The 21,750-nt window shown below is 36.4% G+C and overlaps 1 protein-coding gene across 2 annotated transcripts in view; it reads right to left on the bottom strand.

Annotated features, from left to right (window-relative positions):
- Nucleotides 1–5,441, bottom strand: part of LOC135077003 (neuropeptide CCHamide-1) — a 33,448-nt gene extending 28,007 nt beyond the window's left edge. For both annotated transcript variants that reach the window (XM_063971591.1, XM_063971592.1), the window contains exon 1: nucleotides 5,374–5,441. The gene's annotated coding sequence lies outside the window, so the exon portion shown is untranslated. The remainder of the gene's footprint in view (nucleotides 1–5,373) is intronic.
- Nucleotides 5,442–21,750: the final 16,309 nt, after the last annotated feature.

Genomic DNA, 21,750 nt, shown 5'->3' with positions numbered 1-21,750 from the left:
CAGTAGATAATTGAAGTAGTAATTCGTATTTTAAAAGTGTTAAAATACAGAACATTTCGTCATGGAGACAGTGCTCACTCCCCCGTTGCCGTTTAAATACGATGAAAACTCGATTGACACTTCAGGAAGAAATGCAGACTGGATACGTTGGAAAAAAGGTTTTGAAATTTATTTCAAAGCGTGTCAGCTAAAGGAAAAAAGCCCTGAGATACAAATAAACATATTATTGCACGTAATTGGCGAACAGTGTCGAGAAGTCGTAGATCAGTCCAACAAAAAATACAATACGCAGCAGCAAGTCATCGACATTTTGGACGACCATTTTAAAGTGAAGAAAAATGTAACGGTCGAAAGACATAAGTTCTTCACAAGAGGCCAAATGGAAAACGAATCGATTGATCAATACATATATGAACTAAGGAAACTGGCACAATCTTGCGATTTCAACGATTTGATGGAAGATTTGATAAAAGATCGGTTGGTATGTGGCGTGAACGATGCTGGAATAAGAGAAAGATTATTGCGGGAAGAAAAGTTAAACTTAGATAAAGCACAAGAGATTTGCCGAATAGCCACCGTGTCAAGATTATACTCAGAAAATATAAAACAAGAATACGTTCACGAAATAAAATACAACAAAAACAACGGTATGAGAATGGCGGTATCGAGAAATTGTGAATATCCTGAAGATGAACAGAGAGAGGTCAATGCTTTGATCTCACGCCGAGGGACCCGAGCTCGAGGCCGCCCACACATGCAACATCAGCTGGCGGCCCGCGGAGCAGCGGGACCGTCGTCGGCGTCGCGGGCGTCGGCGCAAGGAGCAGCGGTACGACGTGAAAAAGCCAACTGCACGCGATGTGGAGGTGTACATGGACAATATAAATGCCCGGCTTACGGAAAAAAGTGCCTACGGTGCCTGAAAATGAACCATTTTGCTCGTGTCTGTAATTATGAGTCAAATGTTTATTGTGTGGAGTCCGAGGAACAGGTAAACAATTTTATTGATAAACGTGTAGATTATTGGAGTGCTATTTTAAAAATTAATAATAAATTGGTGCGTTTTAAATTGGATTCTGGTGCAGATGTAAATGTTTTGCCTTTGTATTACTTATCACAAATAGGCGTGTCCAAGAATCAATTGATTAAAAGTAATACAAAGTTAAGTTCATACTCAGGTGAAACCATACATGTATTAGGGAAAATACATATTAGAGTTTATTATAAAGAAACCATGTATGTACTGGAATTCAAAATAGCTGATGTCCAATCTTGCCCAATTTTAAGTAAACATAGTTGTCTTGAACTAAATTTATTACAGCGTGTCATGTCGATAAAATCATCTAATAGTGTTCCAGTGTTCTTAGACTCATATCAGGATGTTTTTGAGGGTATAGGCTGTTTACCCGGATATTATAGCATAAAGTTAAAAAATGAAGTGGAACCGGTCATACACGCGCCACGAAAGTTACCATTTGCAATAAGGGATGATGTTAAGAAAAAGTTGTTAGAAATGGAAGCTCAAAATATTATTGCGAAAGTAGAAGGCCCGTCGGAATGGGTGAGTAGTATAACCGTAGTAAAAAAGGCAAATGGTGATTTGAGAATATGCCTAGACCCCAAAGAATTAAATAATGCTATCAAACGCGAACACTTTAGATTGCCCACACTTGATGAAATCTTAAGTAAGTTATCTGGTGCCAAATACTTCAGCACACTGGATGCAAGTGCAGGGTTCTGGCAGGTAGCTTTAGATAATAGCAGTTCACTGTGTACTTTTAACACGCCATTTGGTAGGTACAAATTTTTAAGAATGCCCTATGGTATCTGCTCAGCCTCAGAAGTATTTCATAAAAAAATGGTCGAAAATTTCGATGATTTAGAAGGTGTATGTATGTATATAGACGATTTGTTGGTATATGGCAACACTAGGGCCCAGCACGATGAACGATTAAAGCAAGTTCTAGAACGATGTCGGAAAATTAATTTAAAACTAAACAAAGATAAATGTAAATTCGGGTTGGAAGAAATAAAATATCTAGGACATAGAATTTCTAAGAATGGATTATATCCTGAAGATTCACATCTTACAGCAATCACAAATATGCCAATACCTAAAAATAAAAAAGATGTTGAGAGACTGTTAGGCTTAGTAACATATGTAGGTTCATTTATACCTAACTTATCGGATAAAACATTGCCTCTAAGAGAATTACTTAGGAAAGAGACAGAATGGCACTGGGATGAAAGACATGAGAAATGTGTGCAGGATTTAAAGGCATGTCTAATAACACGGCCCGTGCTTCAGTATTACTGTTTGAAAACACCAATAGTATTGTCAGTGGACGCCAGCAAAACAGGATTAGGTGCGTGTTTAATGCAAAATAAATTACCAGTGTGTTACGCCTCGAAATCGTTAACTACTACAGAGCAAAGATACGCACAAATAGAAAAGGAGTTATACGCCTGTCTGTTTGCCTGCGAACGTTTTAATCCTTACATATATGGTCGCGAGGATGTTACCATTGAAACGGATCACAAACCTCTAATAAGCATATTTAAAAAGCCAATTGTAGATGCACCCTTACGCTTACAAAAAATGTTGCTGCGATTACAACGCTATTCGTTTAGATTAATATACAAGCCAGGCAAACATCTATACATAGCAGATGCATTATCTCGTGCCTATGAGCCGTGCGCGGTGATGAGTCAGTCGGCCGCCGCACGCGGCGATGGTACGAGCTCGAGTCGCGAGCTTGATGAAGTATGCGCAGTGGTCCAGCACGCGGCCCGCGTTACGTCACAATATATCTCGGATGAGCAATTTATAAACATTCAAAAATATACGGAAATTGATGATGAACTTGTTCAGTTAAAAAAGTATATATTGCATGGCTGGCCCATAGAAAACAACAAGGTAGTTGAGGTAGTTAGACCTTATTGTACATATAAAGAAAGTCTTTCAACAGCTTACGGTTTAATCTGGAAGGACGACCGGGTCGTTATTCCAAGGTCGTTGCGGAAAGAAATGCTAAATAAAATACATTTAGGACATATGGGTTTAGACAAATGTAAGCTAAGAGCTAGGGAATCAGTGTTCTGGCCGCATATCAATAAAGATTTAATTAATCTCATATCAAATTGTGACGTGTGCCTGTCGCATAGAAAAAATAATCAAAAGGAAGAATTACAGTCGCATGAAATTCCCGATAGGCCTTGGGCTAAGGTAGGCGTTGACTTATTTCAACTAAAAGGCCTGGATTATTTATTACTGGTAGATTATTACAGCAAATATTTTGAAATAGTTGAACTGCAGTCTACTACAGCTGAAACAGTCGTAAAGTCGTTGAAAAATATATTTAGTCGTCAGGGTATACCTAACATAGTAATGTCTGATTGTGGTCCTCAATTTTCATGTTTTAAATTTAAAGAATTTGCAAAAACTTGGCAGTTCCGTCACATAACCTCTTCTCCATATTATCCGCAGTCCAATGGACAGATTGAGCGGACCATACAAACAGTAAAAAATATTATGATTAAGAGTATTGAGGATGGTACCGACTACCGCCTTGCTTTGTTGGAGTGCTTAAATACTCCATTGAGTACAGACTTGGCTTCTCCTGCAGAGTTACTACAAAGTAGGAAGTTACGCGGCATCATTCCACTCAGTAACAAGTTACTAAAACCTAAAATACAAAGAAATGTAAAAAATAATCTATTAAAACGACAATCTAACCAAAAGCTGTATTATGATAAAAGTTTTAGAAAATTGTCGAAGTTATCTGTTGGGCAAAAAGTTAAATTTCTAAATGTAATAAAAAATGTGTGGGTTTCAGGAACTATATCACGCATATTAGGCGATCGTTCATATGAAATAAAATATTCAAATGGACGCACTACTAAAAGAAACCGTAGACACATCCGTTTAGACACGCGGGATCAAGAGACCGCGATACAAAACAAAACATGTAACTTTGATTACGACGACATTGCAGTCACCTGTTCCTCCGAACCGCAACGTAATGCAGATAATAGAAATGTGCCTAATCAATATGTTACTCGTTTCGGCAGGACAGTGAGGCCACCAAATAAATTGGGATCCTGATGTGAAACAAGACTTCAATCTGCATCTGTGTAATTTAAACTAAACAGACAATGTTTAATATTATAATTTCATAGAAATTTTTAATTTTAATAATGTATTTAACTAATCTTAATATTTACACATTTGATAATCAAATATCGTGAATAGTTTTGGTTATAATAAATATAATAAAATGCCTATTTCAATGTTTAATATTATAACTTCATAGAAATTTTTAATCTTCAATAATGTATTAATATTTACACATTTGATAATTAAATATCGTGAATTGTATTGGTTATAATAAATATAATAAAATGTCTATTTAAACTTAACATATAACGCACCATCTGATTTAATGTTAAAAGGATTTAATTAATATATTAATACTAAAATATTTAAATCCAACTTTATTAAAGGTGTGTAAAACTTGTTGAGGATTATGATGTGGTAATTTAAGTATGTTATAAAATTATCAAATAATAGCTAATTTAATTTGTATACATACTGTAGGTTATAATTGTTTGAAAAATTGAGAATACTGAAAATACACTGTAATTTAATATAATCTAATGATAGTGCAGGTAGATACTTAATTAGATACCTATTAGAGGCCTTAAGTAAGATCAACTTATTATTATTATATTTAATCTATTTTACGTCTATAATACATTGTATTTATTATGAATACAATCAAATACTCATAATTTTAATTATTATGTATATTGCATGAGTTAATTATTTTTAGTAATAATTAAACAAAGAAATGTCATAAGCTAAATATAAAAGATATTGCATGCTTAAAATAGGTACCTACTAGTGAAAAACATCAATAATTATGTTTCCTTGGAAGGATGATGTCAGGTAGTTTGATAACTAATGTCAATATTTTGTTATGTGCTTTCACCCGCATCTTATAGAATTAAATCAGTCATTGCTCAGCCCTGTGTTTCATTGTACGTGCCTCACAAACGTTTACACTAAGATACAATGCAACTATGCTTTTTCCAGTAGTAAAATGGGCTCAACTACATTTTGAGCTTGTAAATTTTAATACAGAAAATATTTATTAATGAATTAATTCAAGTGTTTAAATTTGCATTTAAAATACGTATAAAATCATTTACTTGAATAATAATAAGTGAATATTGAAATTCCGTCACAAAATTAATTGAACTTTAAAAAATTTCCTAAAACCTTTTTTCCACACAACTATTTTAACAATAGAACATCCTTGCCGAACACAATTCAAAAATTCAAATTTCGAAAATAAGAAAAAAATAACTCACGATGTGCGTTCCTCTATCCAGCCAGCACGCGCAATTCTACACAGGTGTCTACTCTCGCGGGCGGCCCGTCCTTCCTTTTATACTCTGTGGAAACCGCGCTAGGGTTAACGTAATATGGGATTTTTACCAAATGATTATTAATTTTTAGGGTTAATAAAGCGCGGGAATGTTACGACTCCATTTGTCATGGACAAGTTCATTTTGAATGACATTAAGCTTACAGGAAGCAAAGGTCATAGTTAATGCTTACATATTATTTTCGCGAATAATATGCGGTATTTTTTTCTGCTTGTTCTTCTTCTTGATACTGATGCTATTAATTAAATTTAATTTTCACGTTTATTTAAATTAAATTAAGTTAAGAAAGGCTGAAACGACGATGAAATTGTAGTAACCTATGCTTAAAAAGTGTTTTAGTTTGTTGTTTCCAAACTATTTATTTTTTTATGGTTTCGTAGTCCTGACAAAGACCCCTATAATAACTTCAGATCTGAACATGACGCACCATGTGACGGATGAAAAAAACAACATGGTATTACTATGTTACATTAATTTCGTAAGTTTGTAGGTATGTTGCCTATTCTGAAAAATTTACATGGCGAATGAAAGTTTTTTAGTTTTTTATCAGAATAATGTTCATTTTTCAATTCCAGTGCCATAATGGAAAGTTTTAGAAGTTTTTATAATACGTAATTTTTTAATTACCAGAAGTTGAAACGCGCTCTCGACAGCGCGCAGCGCAGCGCCCATGTGGTCTTTGGCTGAGGTGTCTGCATTTATAAAACTGTTAATTCTCCCGCTCGTTTCTGAAAAGGAAAAATATTCAGTAAATAAAATGTTAATTTTACACATCAACCTCTTGGAAAAAGAAAAAAATCTGCTATGAATGGTGGTTAAACACATAGTCCTTAAAATTAAGTTAAGTAAAATTAATTATGCCTTTACTAGATGGAATTCAGTCTGGAAATAAAAAAGGTGCTTTTTTATAAAAGTAAGTATGAAGTAACTTTAGGTTTTACCAGGGAAATAAAACATAATTTTTTAAATAACTTAAAAATGTCGAACTGCCTAAAATATATCGAGGGAAGTTTAACGCCAGAAAAAAATTAATAACTAAGCATAAATTAGCGTAGAATGAGGATGTACGAATAGGTATATCGTTTTCGTGTTCGCTGTTTGGGGAGTTTTTACTTTATAAAGTTGTAAAGTTTTAGTTCTTCCCACACATTTTTGTTAAAAACCGTGAACTATTTCTATAACACATCTAATAAACATCTTTCTTAGAAGTACAGTCGGTCGCAAAAATAGCTTGAAGTCTTAGGAGATAAAACGTTTAATGCGTTTTTGTGTCACCTGCTGATGTAGGTAGGTACAGTCCAAAACAGACTTTAGTTCTTATTTTAATAATTCAGATAATCATGGCACATACCGCTAGTGCAGATGACCCAACAAATAGGTATTGCAATTTTGAATTATAAATTATAATTAAAATCGGTTGCAAATGTTTGAAACATTGATACTCGTAATGTTTCTTTTAGGAGTAGAGCCGAGCTTCAAGGAACGTGCGACATTGCCTTGGTGTCGTAAGTTTTGGGATTATGTCATTATTCTCGAAGAGGGCACACAATGCAAAAAAAATTAAAGAAAATTCAGAACATTTAAAAAAAAAGGAATTTCTTAGGCTGCGTTGCACCAACTAACTTTGACCGTAACTTTAACGATAACCGGTGTTTTTTGTATGGAGTTTGACAGATTTTTGACGTTTGTCAAAGCTAAAGTAAGATGGTGCAACCCAGTCTTAGTATTATTTGTTATGCAGTAAGTCAGCGTCAGAAAAGTGGCAACGATATTTCGTTGAGTCCACGTTTCCGACGCAGACTGTACTCTCCCGCGAGCCGTCATAATGCACAGTCGGATTCTCATACCTTCCTTGCACTTCCTTTGTTCGCTCTGTTTTATGGTGCCCACGCAAATTTTGACGTCTGAGTGTACCTCCAGTATAAATAGCCTTTATTTGCGAGAAAGAAGGATGTAATGGATCTGCAAGAAGATATTGTGTTTTAAATAACTAGTTGGGACTTTAATCGTTTGTCCAGCGTGTGGAATGTAGGAACGGGGAAGCGTGGGGAACAAATTCTCCGTTTCAGCCAAATGCCGTCCACTGTTGGACAAAGGCCTTCCCCACGAATTTCCATAACGATTGGTTCTACGCTGCTCGCATCCAGGTACTTTCCGCGACCTTCACCATATCGTCGGTCCACCTAGTGGAGGCCTGCCTGTATTACGTTTCCCGGATGGTGGTCGTCACTTCAGAACTTTTTGCCCCAACGGCCATCAGTTCTTCGAGCTATATGCCCCCACTCCCACAGTTTGCGAATTCTGCGGGTTACATTGGTTAATTTAGTTTTTACCTATGGATCTCCTCATTTTTCATTCGATCCGGGAAACTCCGAGCACAGCTTGCTCCATTTTTGGGTAATCTTGCCTCTGGTAAATTAAATTATAGAGGGTTGTCCTCCTGCAGCAGATAATAAATGACTAGATGATAATGATGAAGATTATTTAATCGTGAAAATGCAATTGCAATTTAAGTCTGAGACCATAATATGATGCGTGTTCTTACTAGGCCAGTTAATTAAGAGGTATGAGGGACTTGGAACACAATTGTGGACTTTGTGCCTTTATTTCAACAAGTCAGGAGGTAAATATTAAATTATTATTTTTTTATTCACTATAACAGAAAATGTACACAGTGTAACAAAACTTATTACGTAAGTATTTTAGTACAGTAGGTACAAGTCGGTAGAATGGCATGCCCCTGTCCTCTAAATTAGGATAGGTCCTGTATCTTAGAGAACAGTGATTCCTCTAGAGACATTATAATTACATAAATTTAATTTTGTAAACATATCAAAAGGGACACAAGGTCTAATTTTTCGGTTTTTTGTTTATATCTCGAAAACTACCTATACTGTATTTTGAGCATTCATTGACTAGCTTAAACTCGATGATACGCTAATTAAAAAGCTTTTACCGATCTTATAACTTTATAAAGACTTGGAAATACTGATATCAAAAGAAAAATAGCGCAAGAAATATGGCGATACATCCTCTTTGGAAACTTATTTGCAAATGTTCCCATTGATGTTAGCTCGGACTAATCAAGGCATGCAAAGGATTCGCAAATCGAAGAGTTTGTGTGAACATCGTTAGGGCTTATCAGTGTACTAATTAATTTCTAGGAAATATAGGAGTTTTTTCAGTAGTGAGGTATATGTTATTAAATCGAAGAGCCCGTACAACAGTAACAAAAACAAATTATGTTCCAAAAAGAGATTGGATTAATTATGAATAGTTTTTTTTTTCTAAACATTATAATTAGGTGTAAAAGAGTATCTTAAGTGAATCTTTTATTTAAGGCCGGGTAGCAGAGAAAATGGCGAAAATGAGGTTTTCATTTTTCATTTTTGAGGTACTAAACAGTAAAATTAAAGGCTAAGATTTTTATTGGGCATAGTTGAGGATATTTTCTAGGGCTATTAACGGATGGAAACACGATTTGATGAAGTTGACTCGATAGAATAAATTCCCAAAGTTACCTCTATTCGTTTTCTATTTATGGTTTTATTTTTAAAATAAGCGATTTGAGATTCTAAATCTTTTACTAAACTAAAGTTCAGAAATAACTTGAGGGCTTTTAACGGATGAAATTTTTATATTGCGTCTTATTTAGTTACTATGTTAAAAAATGTGGAAAAAATCGTCCATGACGGCTTGGACAATCTCAATCAGTCGCGCGGTGGCGCTTACGGAGGACGGACGCGTGTCAGTTTTTTGGCCGTGACAGTTCGCGATTTGTCAATATTTTTGACAATGATGACTTTAATGAGTCACAGTATAATAATATCAGTGTTACTGGAAAAAGCTTAAATTTTTGATAATTAAAAATTATCTATTTTGTCTACCTATTGAAATTTAAATCGTTCGCATCCTTTTAAACGAAGACTCTACTCATGATACATAGTACATTCCTCAAATATGAGACAAAACCAATGAGTTAAAATTACATTTTAATAGTACCTACATACAATCGTCTTACACTCTTTAGAAGAGCACACTGACACAAATAAATAATAAAAAATACTGTCTAAGGTCTGTAGCTAAAGGTCTAAGCTGTAAGATAGAAGAATCTTCTAGCCAAAAAGATGGCAGATGCAGCAGATGTCAACGGATTTAAAACTGGAGTTCATATGACTCCTTGTAGACTTGAGTCTCTAGAGCGTCCCTTCCTCCACCATGCGTAAGAATTTTCACAAAAATACTGTCTAAGGTCTGTAGCTAAAGGTCTAAGCTGCAAGATAGAAGAATCTTCTAGCCAAAAAGATGGCAGATGCAGCAGATGTCAACGGATTTAAAACTGGAGTTCATGTAACTCCTTGTAGACTTGAGTGTCTAGAGCGTCCCTTCCTCCACCATGCGTAAGAATTTTCACAAAAATACTGTCTAAGGTCTGTAGCTAAAGGTCTACGCTGCAAGATGGAAGAATCTTCTAACCAAAAAGATGGCAGATGCAGCAGATGTCAACGGATTTAAAACTGGAGTTCATATGACTCCTTGTAGACTTGAGTCTCTAGAGCGTCCCTTCCTCCACCATGCGTGAGAATGTTTCAAAAATACTGTCTAAGGTCTGTAGCTAAAGGTCTAAGCTGCAAGACAGAAGAATCTTCTAGCCAAAAAGATGGCAGATGCAGCAGATGTCAACGGATTTAAAACTTGGAGTTCATATGACTCCTTCTAGACTTGAGTCTCTAGAGCGTCCCTTCCTCCACCATGCGTAAAAGTTTTCCAAAAATACTGTCTGAGGTCTGTAATAAAAGTCTAAACTGCAAGATAGAAGAATCTTTTAGCCAAAAACATGGCAGATGCAGCATATATCAACGGATTTAAGACTGGACTGGCACCACCTTGCAATGTCATCCTCTCATTGTTATCTGTAATGGAAATTATTTTTAAAATGTATTTAAAAAATAAAATGTTCGTTTTATTATTTCAATAATCTGACCTCTCAACTCAACTACACTACACAAACACCTTTGTTCGCAACTGTACTGACGAAACCTCGATATTATACCGTTCATTTAAGATGGCAAGCTTTTTGCTGCGGTAACGCACTCCAGGTAACCGTGTGTGATGCTTATTGCTCATAGTGATTTTCGATACAGAGCCCCGTACATACGTTATACATAAATTATGGAAAGAAAACACCCAGACCAATACAAACAAATATGTATGCAATTTTAGCATGATATTTTTATTTATGAATAAACAAAAAGACAGAACAAAATTGATGCATGTACTGATTAATGTAATTAACCACATGCAAAGCTTTGTGAATTGCAACAACTATAATTTATTATCCAAGCTCTAAATAATCGCTACTACGAGTAACTGATCATAAAATGTTTTTCCAATCGCTCAAGCTCCAGAGGATCTACCGATAGGTCGGGTGACGTAATCTTGAAATTCTTTTAGCCCGCGCGGAACTTCCGGAAGGTCGGGTGACGCCATGCCTCTTTGAACCGTGTTTACTTTGGCAGTTATATTCTATATTTACTCGATTCTAAAATATATTCCCAAAAATTCTGAAAGTTGTTTTAATTTGTATCACTTGGATATGATTTGTATTAGAAAGTGCTGTGAGTGTGACGCTTGAACGGAAGGAAGTCAACCTAACCTAACCAACTGCGTATTTCTAAACTGCGTATTTCTATACTGTGTAGCCGCGAGAGCTCTTTGGCGCGCTGTCTTCGGCGAAGTATTGCGCGCGCAGATTTTGACAGCGCGAAATACCTACTTTATAGATGACCCACGCTGAACTGTCCCACCAAACTCAATGACAGGGGGGCGCTACCATCGTTCAACTGTATGGTTTCCAACATGGCAAAAATCGGAACCAGCGATCCGGTATTGACGGTGGCGCCCCACTGTCAATGTCATCGACAGGACAGTCCAGTATTTTGGAACTATAGCAGAAATACCAAGCCTTAACGGTGAAGGTGTACCCGTGTCTAGAGTAGGTGGCACTTGGATACGGCCAGCAGGACTGTTGTGGAAATCCTTGTGGGGCCTTTGTCCAGCAGTGGACGTGATTTTAACGAATGTACACCAGTCTCTACTAACTTTAAATCTATGTTACGGTTAAAGTGATAAATGTGAAAATTATGAATAATCGCCGGTTATTATGAATAATTACCACATGATTTGGTAAATGTGATTAATATAAGATCATTTATGTGTGTATAAAACTAAATAGGCGGCTTAGGGGTGGCCCAAGGGCCACCCCCGCCGCACCTTAACCTATTTTTCACTTTAAATTAAAGCAATGTGCTATAAGCATTATGGTAAAGTACTTAATGTTACGCAAGAAACAGTCCAAACTCATTTTGCCAAATTATATTAATATATGATATCAAAACGTTTAAAGTGTGAGGCTGTACCTACACGAGCGCTGTACACGAGCCGGTGTTCTCTTTTATGATAGGTATTCGTTAGTACTAAGGATACGAGTACATTATGAAATAATCACTGATAAATGTGATTAATTTATCAATTTTACCTCGCCTGTCGGTAATTATTCACAATAACCGGCGATTATTCATAATTTTCAATTTATCACATTAACCGTAACATCTATACTAATTTTATAAATGCGAAAGTAACTCTGTCTGTCTTGCTTTCACGCCTAAACCACTGAATCGATTTTGATGAAATTTGGTATAGAGATAATTTGAGTCCCGGGAAAGGATATAGGACAGTTTTTATCCCGGTTTTAAAACAGGGACGCGCGCGATAAAGTTTTTCTGTGACAGACAAAATTCCACTCGGGCGAAGCCGCGGGCGGAAAGCTAGTAAAATAATATTTTGTAATCAGGTACATCAATGATCACAATACAAGCCTTATGGTACGTGTTCCGCATACCGGATTGCTTATGCCAAAGGTCGCGGGTTCGATCCCCCATATTACAAACATCTGTGTATGGGTCTAGGTGTTTTATATTATAATGCCTTTTATACCATTACCATTGTAATAACATTATTGATTATACATTATAGCTGTGCCCGCGATTTTGTACGCGTAAAAATCGTTTTAATAGTTTTTCCCTTATCGTAATACCTACTTTTAAATGATGCTCTGCTCCTATCGGTCAAAGCCCTCCTCTATAAATGGGCTGTCCAACACAAGACAATATTTTTAAATCGGACCAGTAGCTCCTGAGATTAGCGCGTTCAACCAAACAAACAAACTCTTTAACTTTATTCTATTCCTTTTCATTGCAAGGTCTTCGTATGCTTTAATGCTTAACGCTATCTTTTTGAGTCAGACTATCACACCCACCCCAAAGTTTTTTTAAAAACAAACTTAATAACACACATTAAAATTCATTTTTGACTTATCAAAGCTTCATCTATTAAACCCTTCCGCCGCGTGCAAAAACAGCGACAAAAATGGCGGCGTTTCAACTAGAGCCTAATTTCGCGCCTTGACGCACAGCATTGATGAAACTGTAACAGAGCAAACAGCGTTGTTTGACTACTGTTGTCTGACTATAGTTTGTGTCAAGTTTGTGTCAATAATGAAAATCAAAACGTGATTGAAAGCGGGCGATTAACATAACTAACATACGTTTGTGTACTTGACATTTACTTGGTGTTTAGATATTGTTCGTGATATTTTTGAGCAAAGTTTAAACAGAAATAGCATTCTAATCCAGCTCCAGTGATTACAAGTACAACTTTCTTCAGTATTGTCTCCAGTGATGACAATTGAAGTACAATATCTTGGGGCACGGTGGACTTGATTATACCTAAAAACCAAAATTAATTTAATTTAATTTCGGTAGGAAGGCGCTGGATGCGGGCCGCTACTAACCGTGCGAATGATTGGGCCTCCCCCAATGATAACCGAGTCATTGGGGGAGGCCTATGTTCAGGAGTGGACGTCTTGTGGCTGAAATGATGATGATGATGAATTTCAGTAGGTAATTTAGATGCGAGACATGTCAGAGCCTATAGCAACACAACTAATCCTAATACTAGATAGAAAGAAAAGGCGAATTTAAGTTTAAGAATTTTTAAACATAAATTACTACTTCGCGTTACCATCTGGGATGTTTAGGTAATTAGTTTTGCCTATTTCTAACAATGTTAACAAGACTCGGAAAATTAATACACGCGAAAGTTCTTAATTTAAATATGGTTTCACTAGTCTAGGGCAAGCTTTTCTTATCGGAGATATAAAAATAGATTTTAATAATGTACTTTTTAAAGTATGTTGTCGTCATCGCTTAAGCCAAATGACGTCCACTGCTGGACAAAGGCCTCCCAAGGCTCTCCACAATGAACGGTCTTGCGCTGCCCGCATCCAGGTTCTTCCCGCGACCTTTACCAGATCGTCGGTCTACCAAGTAGGAGGAGGCATGGCCACGCTACGTCTTCCAGCCCGTGGTTTAAAGTATCTTATCTAATTGAAATGTATTATTCCGCATAGCGATATAATTCAATTGATTATAAAGAGAAATAAATAACTTAAATAAACCTCTAAACTATACAGACGGAGAAGCAAATAGAAAAAAAAAAGGGTTTTCAAGGTACCTTTTATTTTTACTATGGATCCCTAAATTATCCTATTAAGCACATTACTATCACTAAAATGTATACGGCGTTATAATATTCAAATCATGAAGTGCTTTTTTCATTGCATATTAAAAGTTATGTGGTGTCTGACGTAAGAAGGTTTCTATTGAGCTTCAATGGCCATTTCAGTGTGGGCTCTACGTAAATATGACCTCAAAGGTCAGGCTTGTAAGTGTGGTTATAGTATGGTAATCGAATGTAGCTTACAGAACCTAAGAAACTAAGGCTGGGTTGCACCATCTTATTTTAACTTTAACAAACGTCAAAAACCTGTTATATTCCATACAGAAAACACTGGTTATCGTTAAAGTTACGGTCAAAGTTAGGTGGTGCAACTCAGAAAGGTTTTATTTGGTTATTAAATGCTGGAATTAATTAAAGAGGTTTAATGCCAATGCCAGTGGAAAACCTTGGAGGAGGCCTTTGTCCAGCAGTGGACGTCATTTTGGCTGAAACGAACGAACAAACGAACGAATGCAAATTGAGACGATTTGTCCCTCTAATATCATAAATGCGAAAGTAAGTAAGAATGTATGTTTGATACTGTCTTACGCAAAAACTACTGAACGGATAATGATGAAATTTTGCAGTATTATTAATTATACATCAGAATAACATAATTACCTAATTATAGACTTTAATTTATAATTATCAATCACAAGTTTAATTCCACGCGGGCGAAGTCGTGGGAAAAAGCTAGATAAGACAATAAAACCTACGCATATGAAACGAAACCACGAGAAAAGCGTACTTCGTAAACTTAAACTCTACTAAAGTCATTGCAAAGGCATTTATTCGTATAACCGACGAGACAAATAACATCCATATGTCATCAAAGTTTGTTTCATAGGTGGTTTCGGATACAAATTGCAGGGAATAAGCAAGCTGTTCAACAACAAGGTTTGTATAAACATATGTATTAAAGCTTATTCTTTGTTGAAATGATTTACAGTAAGAAGCGGAAAGAAAAAAAAATCGCTATCATTTCAGCTTTAAACATGCTGGGCAAGAAACCATTCTCAAAAATCGCACTAGCAAATATAGAATGTTATCAACCTTTTCTATCTAGCTTTTATGTTAGTCCATTATTAAAATAATAACTATTTTATAATCCGGTATCACTCTAATCTTAATTGATAATAATTAATAATATTAAAATATTTTTTTTAACTTTACAATTTACATTTACTTTTCAATTTAATCTAATATAAAAGCTAAGATTAAAATATTTAAATTTTGCTGGTCATTCTCCTTCACACAACATCCATTTTAGTTTTAACTCATTTAATTTCTCTACCAAAGCTCTTGATCTAAAAAGACGTAGGTAATTAGTTTTAACTCCTTTATGTTCTTTACTAAAGCTCTTGATCTAAAAAAGGCATACAAGATAATAGTAAGAGCCCCATCAAAAAAAGATAGCTCTATCCAGCCACTATGTCGCCCAAAGCTGTTAAAGCCTCCAAACTGTCAGCTAACACGCTTAATGAGCTGGCCTTCGACATACAGCGTTTACGAGTGCCGCGAGTGGGCGTCACCAGACTTCATTTACTTTTCGGCTGGGGTCTTTTGGGTAGCGATGAACGTACTATCGGGGACTCTTCCGCCTGACCACTTTGTAGAAATTTTAGCGTAAGCGCATCGCTCCGGTCACGTGCTCACCCCGTCTCTAATTGGTTACGCATTTTACTATATTTTTACTACGACCAATAAGAGACAATCAGGGCTTAGGTTGCAATACGAAATACCATTGTGCACTTTATTGTCATACGGTTAAGGTTTAAAACGAAATGTTTCTTTTTCTTCAATCTTTCTTAGTTTTAGGCCGAGTTGCACCTCCTAACTTTGACCGTAACTATAAACGGTAACCGGTGCTTTTTGTATGGAGTTTGACAGATTTTTGACGTTTGTCAAAGTTAAAGTAAGATGGTGCAACTCAGCCTTAGAATTTTAATAATAGAATTCGGTTACAAACAAATAGATATGTATTTTTTTAATATTGTGTTTTTATACGAGGTCTGTCTGCTTTTTGCTTTGGCGAACTGTCGACATATTCTCTCCTTTGTTTTTTTGTGAAGTTTTGTGATCAATAACCGATTGATTTTGTTTTGTGTTGACCCGTGCTAGTAATTGGACTGTTTGATTGCCTTTTTATTGACCTCCGCGCGATTACTGAACCATGCCTCTCAAAATAATTCTTAATTCTTATATTTACTTACAAACTTATCTATACATTGTTAACTGTTTAAGTATTATTTAGTTTGAAGTTTAATTGTTATTGATTTAAGACCTTGTGTAAAGACACTTAATGTGCAATAAAAAAATGAATTTGAAATAAAACTAACTTAATATTATAATATTTACGATAACCAATTACCTGGATCATTGCTACCTAGTGCAATATTTGTATTAAATTGTAATAACGTAGATAAGTGTTTCTTTAAAACGGAAAACAAAAGTTGCTAATGTATTAAAAATAAATAGAAACCTATTAAGGTTTTATTTACATTCAAGGATTTAAGAAAGTTATTATGTAGCCAGATCTTACAATAATTGTTTTTAAGGCACAAATATTTTTTAACTCTTTACTAATTAATTCAATAACATATTGTAATAAGTAAAATTCGAAAGTAACTGTATGATTTTGTATTTCTCGCCTTAACTAGCTAAACTAATATCATGAGATTTACACTCTTAATATCAAGAATAATTATAGAAAAGGCTACTTTTTTCTCGGGGAATTGCACAGTTACCTCGGAATGTGCGATACCAATTTTGTGACCCGAGCGGGCAATCGCTAGTTCAAATTTTACACGAAGCCTCATATAATATTTTGTAGCGATTCTTTATTGGGTTTCAAATTGACTAAAATGCGACGTTGCCAAACGAGCGCTACGGATGCGGGTAATAAGCAATACTCAATCCTAAACGCTTTACATAGAGCTTGGTTTGCTAGGGCAAACATCTACAGTGGTGCGCCGACGCTGCTTAGACCCGAAACATGAATGAACGGGGGCGGAGCATAATCGAGCGTGTGTGTGCAAACAATTTAGGCCCTTAAGGTGTCAAGGCGTCAGAGTCCCCGATAGTACCTATGTGAATTTTAGTAAACTACTTTGTAAGGTGCTTTGGAGGATTAGTAAAAAATCAAAAAGTCTATCTGACATTGACAGACTGAACCAACGCCATTGATATCTAATTGTGTTGATATAAATGCTAGCGAGAGAGACAGTAGGTATCCGTAACGTAAGACAGAAGATCGCTGACTAGTAGTGGCACGATATTATGTATTCTCCTCACTGCATTACTTTTTGAAATTTGTGGGTACGAATCGCCTCAAAAAAAAGGAATTAGACATGTTTTACCTTCGAAAAACAATTAACCCCTTGAGCGACCATGAGTATACTAGTTCATACATTTTTGGGTACACAAACAAGCAAACAAAGTTGATTGGGGAAAAAACGTGCTTGGTATTGACTATTGGTATAATAAATAAAACTTTTTGAGAAAAGAAAAAAAAGAAATATATCCAACGAACCGCTGCCAAAAAGCCACGGCTTTACGCAGACACTAGCTTTGACGAGCGGTGGACAGCGTTGAAAGTGATGAGCTATTGAAATGTTGGTACAAGATCGAAAAGCCGCTCGATTCCAAAGAAATAAAACGGATTTAATTGGACGTCATTTTTGATTACATTATTTTAACAGTAATGGAACAGTATCATTCGGTTTTTAACAAAATTTTACTATAGTTGTGCCCAACTGCACCGTGTATAATTTTTTTCGTCTAAAACTTACAGCTATCCTGTACAATAGCTATGCATCAGACCAATTAAGCTATAAATAGGCTAGGTTTTAAAATCCACGCGGACAAAGTCGTAAGAAAAGCTTGTTTTATTCAGTGCCATGTACGCAAGCCCATATTTAAGAACTGAAACGCCATCTGTTAATGTCGGACTGTATTTTTAATCACAAATAGCATCCGATTTCTTTACTACATAAACCACTGTGCACTGTACAAATTCACAACCGCGCCATCTATTTTGTCGTAGCTAAATCACAATGTTTTGTACCACTGTTCACTGTAAAATTTTATTCACAACCGCGCCATCTATTTCCTCGTAGCTACATCACAAGTTTCGTAGCTACGCGTGGCTACGAGGACTACGGCCTACGTGGTTCGTAGCGCGTAGTGCGTTTCGTAGCAGGTTCGTAGTTCTTGTTTGGTACAACACCATCTGTTGTATTTATTTTGAACTAAATACATGCTTTTTATACATGTGACCTACTTCTTATCATGTGTATAATGAGTGTATAAGGCAAGTATCATTATTCTGTGAAATATTCCCTTCCTATTTCCTCTATCAACACCAAGTTCACCAGATTCTTGACGTGTTTTTAATTTAGAGTCTATCGAGTTTGCATAATGATCACGAATACTTGTACAGTCTTGAACGTTCATACATATCACCAGATCTTTACCTATAAAATTTTATATTATTGTATTTTATTTATGACAATCGATTGTCCAGCAGTGGACGTCTTTCGGCTGAAACGAATCGATTGTTAGTATGTAGCTAGTTACACAAGGTTAGTTAGGTATTTTAAATTCCAACCGGTCATTATGGAAATTATTGAGGGAGGCCTATGTTCAGCAGTGGACGTCCTGTGGCTGAAATAACGATGACGAATAATTTAAAATTGTCCTTATTTTTCTTTACTATTTACAACGCGTTTATAACTTCTTTGATTCAATACAATACTCATAGTATGTAAGTATAACATTGGGGTGATATTTCGAAAAATATTGCATCAATTTTTTTATTCACATCGTGGAAGCTCTTGGCCTGTATCTCACCTGATGGTAAGTGATGATCAGGCCGAAGGTGGAAGCGAGCTTCACCCGGAATCCTCAACCACGGAGGAACTGACTATCTGACCTCTAACTGCCAGAACACAGTCATTTATGTCCTATGAAAACATAGTTACTATCATACCATATTCCGAACCTCACAGCCTTGTTTCAAAGTCCAATGAAATGCAAAATTTTAACTAGTTCTGCCAGTTTAGGGTTAAATACAGACCTTTAAAACATTTCTCCTTTTAGTGCACGTGTCACGGCGGCTGATGCATTTTTAACGAGACCCCTTAGGCACTTGTCCAACTACCGAGGGCTGGCGAACTAGGTACTCGTATACGATTAACTGGAATAAAACTGTTTCATATTTCCGTTAGTCTGTATTGTTTGACATGGTTAATATTGTTCATTTATAATCCATAAATGAACAATACTGTTCTGTAATATCATAAATATTGTTTAAGTGGTTGATAGAAGAAAGGAAAACGTCTACTTATTTGGCAAATATACACAATAGTCCAGTAGAATTAGCTTTTAAATCGGAAATAATTCCTACAAAAGATTTTATTGCTTTAATGGCTTCATTGGTTGCCCATTAAGACTCTCCTAAGTTTTCGACTTAGACGGAGTTGTGCTTAAGTGGTGGGGGTCCCAGAAAGGGGCGCTTTTTCGGTTTTCCAGTTATACCGCGTAAAGGACTTACCCTATCGAAAAGTGGTCTTCCTGATGGTTGAAGGCCATTTAATTCTGCATTAAATAAGACCAAATTCATATGTTTTGAACAAACCTTTCTCGTGCAAATGTTCGGCAAAGTAGAAAATATGTGTATAATTAATGACCCTCTCCACGTCCAATGGCTCGTTACCCGCAAGCTTCCAAGTCTTGAAAAGGAGCGCCTCAACCAGTGTAACCCTATCAAGGCATACGAGCTGGATTCGCCGATCCTTGTTCGTCCCACCCGTTCCTTAACTGCGGTTGCTGCACCTCTTCCTGGCACTCACCTGAACGACTCTGTGTTACCTACTGTGGCTGCCCCTCTTCCTTGTATCCTCCTGCACGACTACGTTGCCTAGCCGTATGCCTGGTCTAAGGTTTGACGCCACAAAATCAACTTCGCACGCGTGAAAATAGTTTAAATACTATTTTCCGTGCTTGCAACATTTTTCTTTACTGCTTCGGCTCTATTAGTCGTAGAGTGATTGTATATATCCTATAGCCTTCCTCAATTTATGAGTTATTCAACACAAAAATTATTATTTCAATCAAAGTAGTAATTCTTGAGATTAGCGCGTTCAAACAAACAATCACAAAACTCTTCAGCGTTTTAATATGAACTAGTTGTTGTTGATTTTTGGCGTCAAACCTTAGACCAGGCATACGGCTAGGCAACGTAGTCGTGCAGGAGGATACAAGGAAGAGGGGCAGCCACAGTAGGTAACACAGGGTCGTTCAGGAGAGTGCAAGGAAGAGGTGCACCAACCGCAGTTAAGGAACGGCTGGGACGCACAAGGATAGGCGCATCAAGCTCGTAAGCCTTGATAGGGTTACACTGGTTGAGGTGGCCCTTTTCAAGACTTGGAAGCCTGTGGGTAACAAGCCATATTGGACGTGGAGAGGGTCATTAATTATACGTATATTTTCTACTTTTCCGAACTTTAGCGCGGGAACGGTTTGTCCAAAACATTTGAATTTGGTCTTATTCAATGCAGGATTAAGTGCCCTTCAACCGTCTTGAAGACCACTTTTCGATAGGGTAAGTCCTTTACGCGGTATAACCGGAAAACCGAAAAAACGCCCCTTTCGGGGGCCCCCACCACTTAAGCACAACTCCGTCGAAGTCGAAAACCTAGGAGAGTCTTAATGGGCAACCAATGAAGCCATTAAAGCAAAAAAATCTTTTGTAGGAATTATTTCCGATTTAATCAATTTTTGTGTTTAATTCTACTGGCCTACAAAACATTCAAACAAAATTCGGAAATAATGACATTTCCACCAAACTCTGTATATTAATTTCTTTTAAAATAAGATCGTCGTTCTGTCTCCTTTCTAAAGTTTCTGTGCCCTGACTGGGTCCACATTGTATAATTGCCTAAATTGTAAGACCTATATGTCTAATATGCGCGTCTCAATAAGCGGTTATCACGCCATTTTATCGATTTTGCTCATACATTTTGACGTCGATAAAGTATATCACGGCGCGCATCCTAGCCCGGCTAATGTGAATGTGCTAATGTGGTTATGCAATAAACGATTGAGTATTGAAATTCACAAATACGAGTTGAAAAACAATCTATTCTCTAGATTTTGGACCACATTTAGCCTGATTTAAATAACAATTCTATAATATTGTTCAACTTATACTCCCTGTGGCTTTTCAAAGTGCAAAGCATGAACCGCGTTAAATGATAATTTAAGTTTAACTTGCAAATGACGGTTTTGCTTCTAATTTTTAGTCGCGGAACTCAAACTGAGTGAGATAGTCATGAATATCTTTGTAGGGAAGATGAATATACTCGTATGTATATTTTAACGAACTTTTATAAAATTGAAAATAGAATCGTTGGTTCGTGTGTTCATTTCAGCCAAATGACGTCACCGCTGACAAAGGTCTCCCCCAAGGATTTCCATAATCAGTCCTGCATTGCCCGCACTCCAGGTTTTTCTTGCGACTTTCACCAGATCGTCGGTCCAACTAGTGGGCGGCCTGCCGAAAATAGAATATTATTAGACAATTAATTAGCAGACAGTAGCGTCTGGTAAAAATACTCCGACTGTATTTCTAAACTTTTTTTCCCATCTTAACACCTTTGCTGCGGCAGTAACTTTCTA

This window comes from Ostrinia nubilalis, chromosome 12, assembly GCF_963855985.1.
Source record: "Ostrinia nubilalis chromosome 12, ilOstNubi1.1, whole genome shotgun sequence".
NCBI lineage: Eukaryota > Metazoa > Arthropoda > Insecta > Lepidoptera > Crambidae > Ostrinia > Ostrinia nubilalis.
Note: the sequence above shows the minus strand (reverse complement) of the source record. Positions and strands in the feature narration are given on the sequence as shown.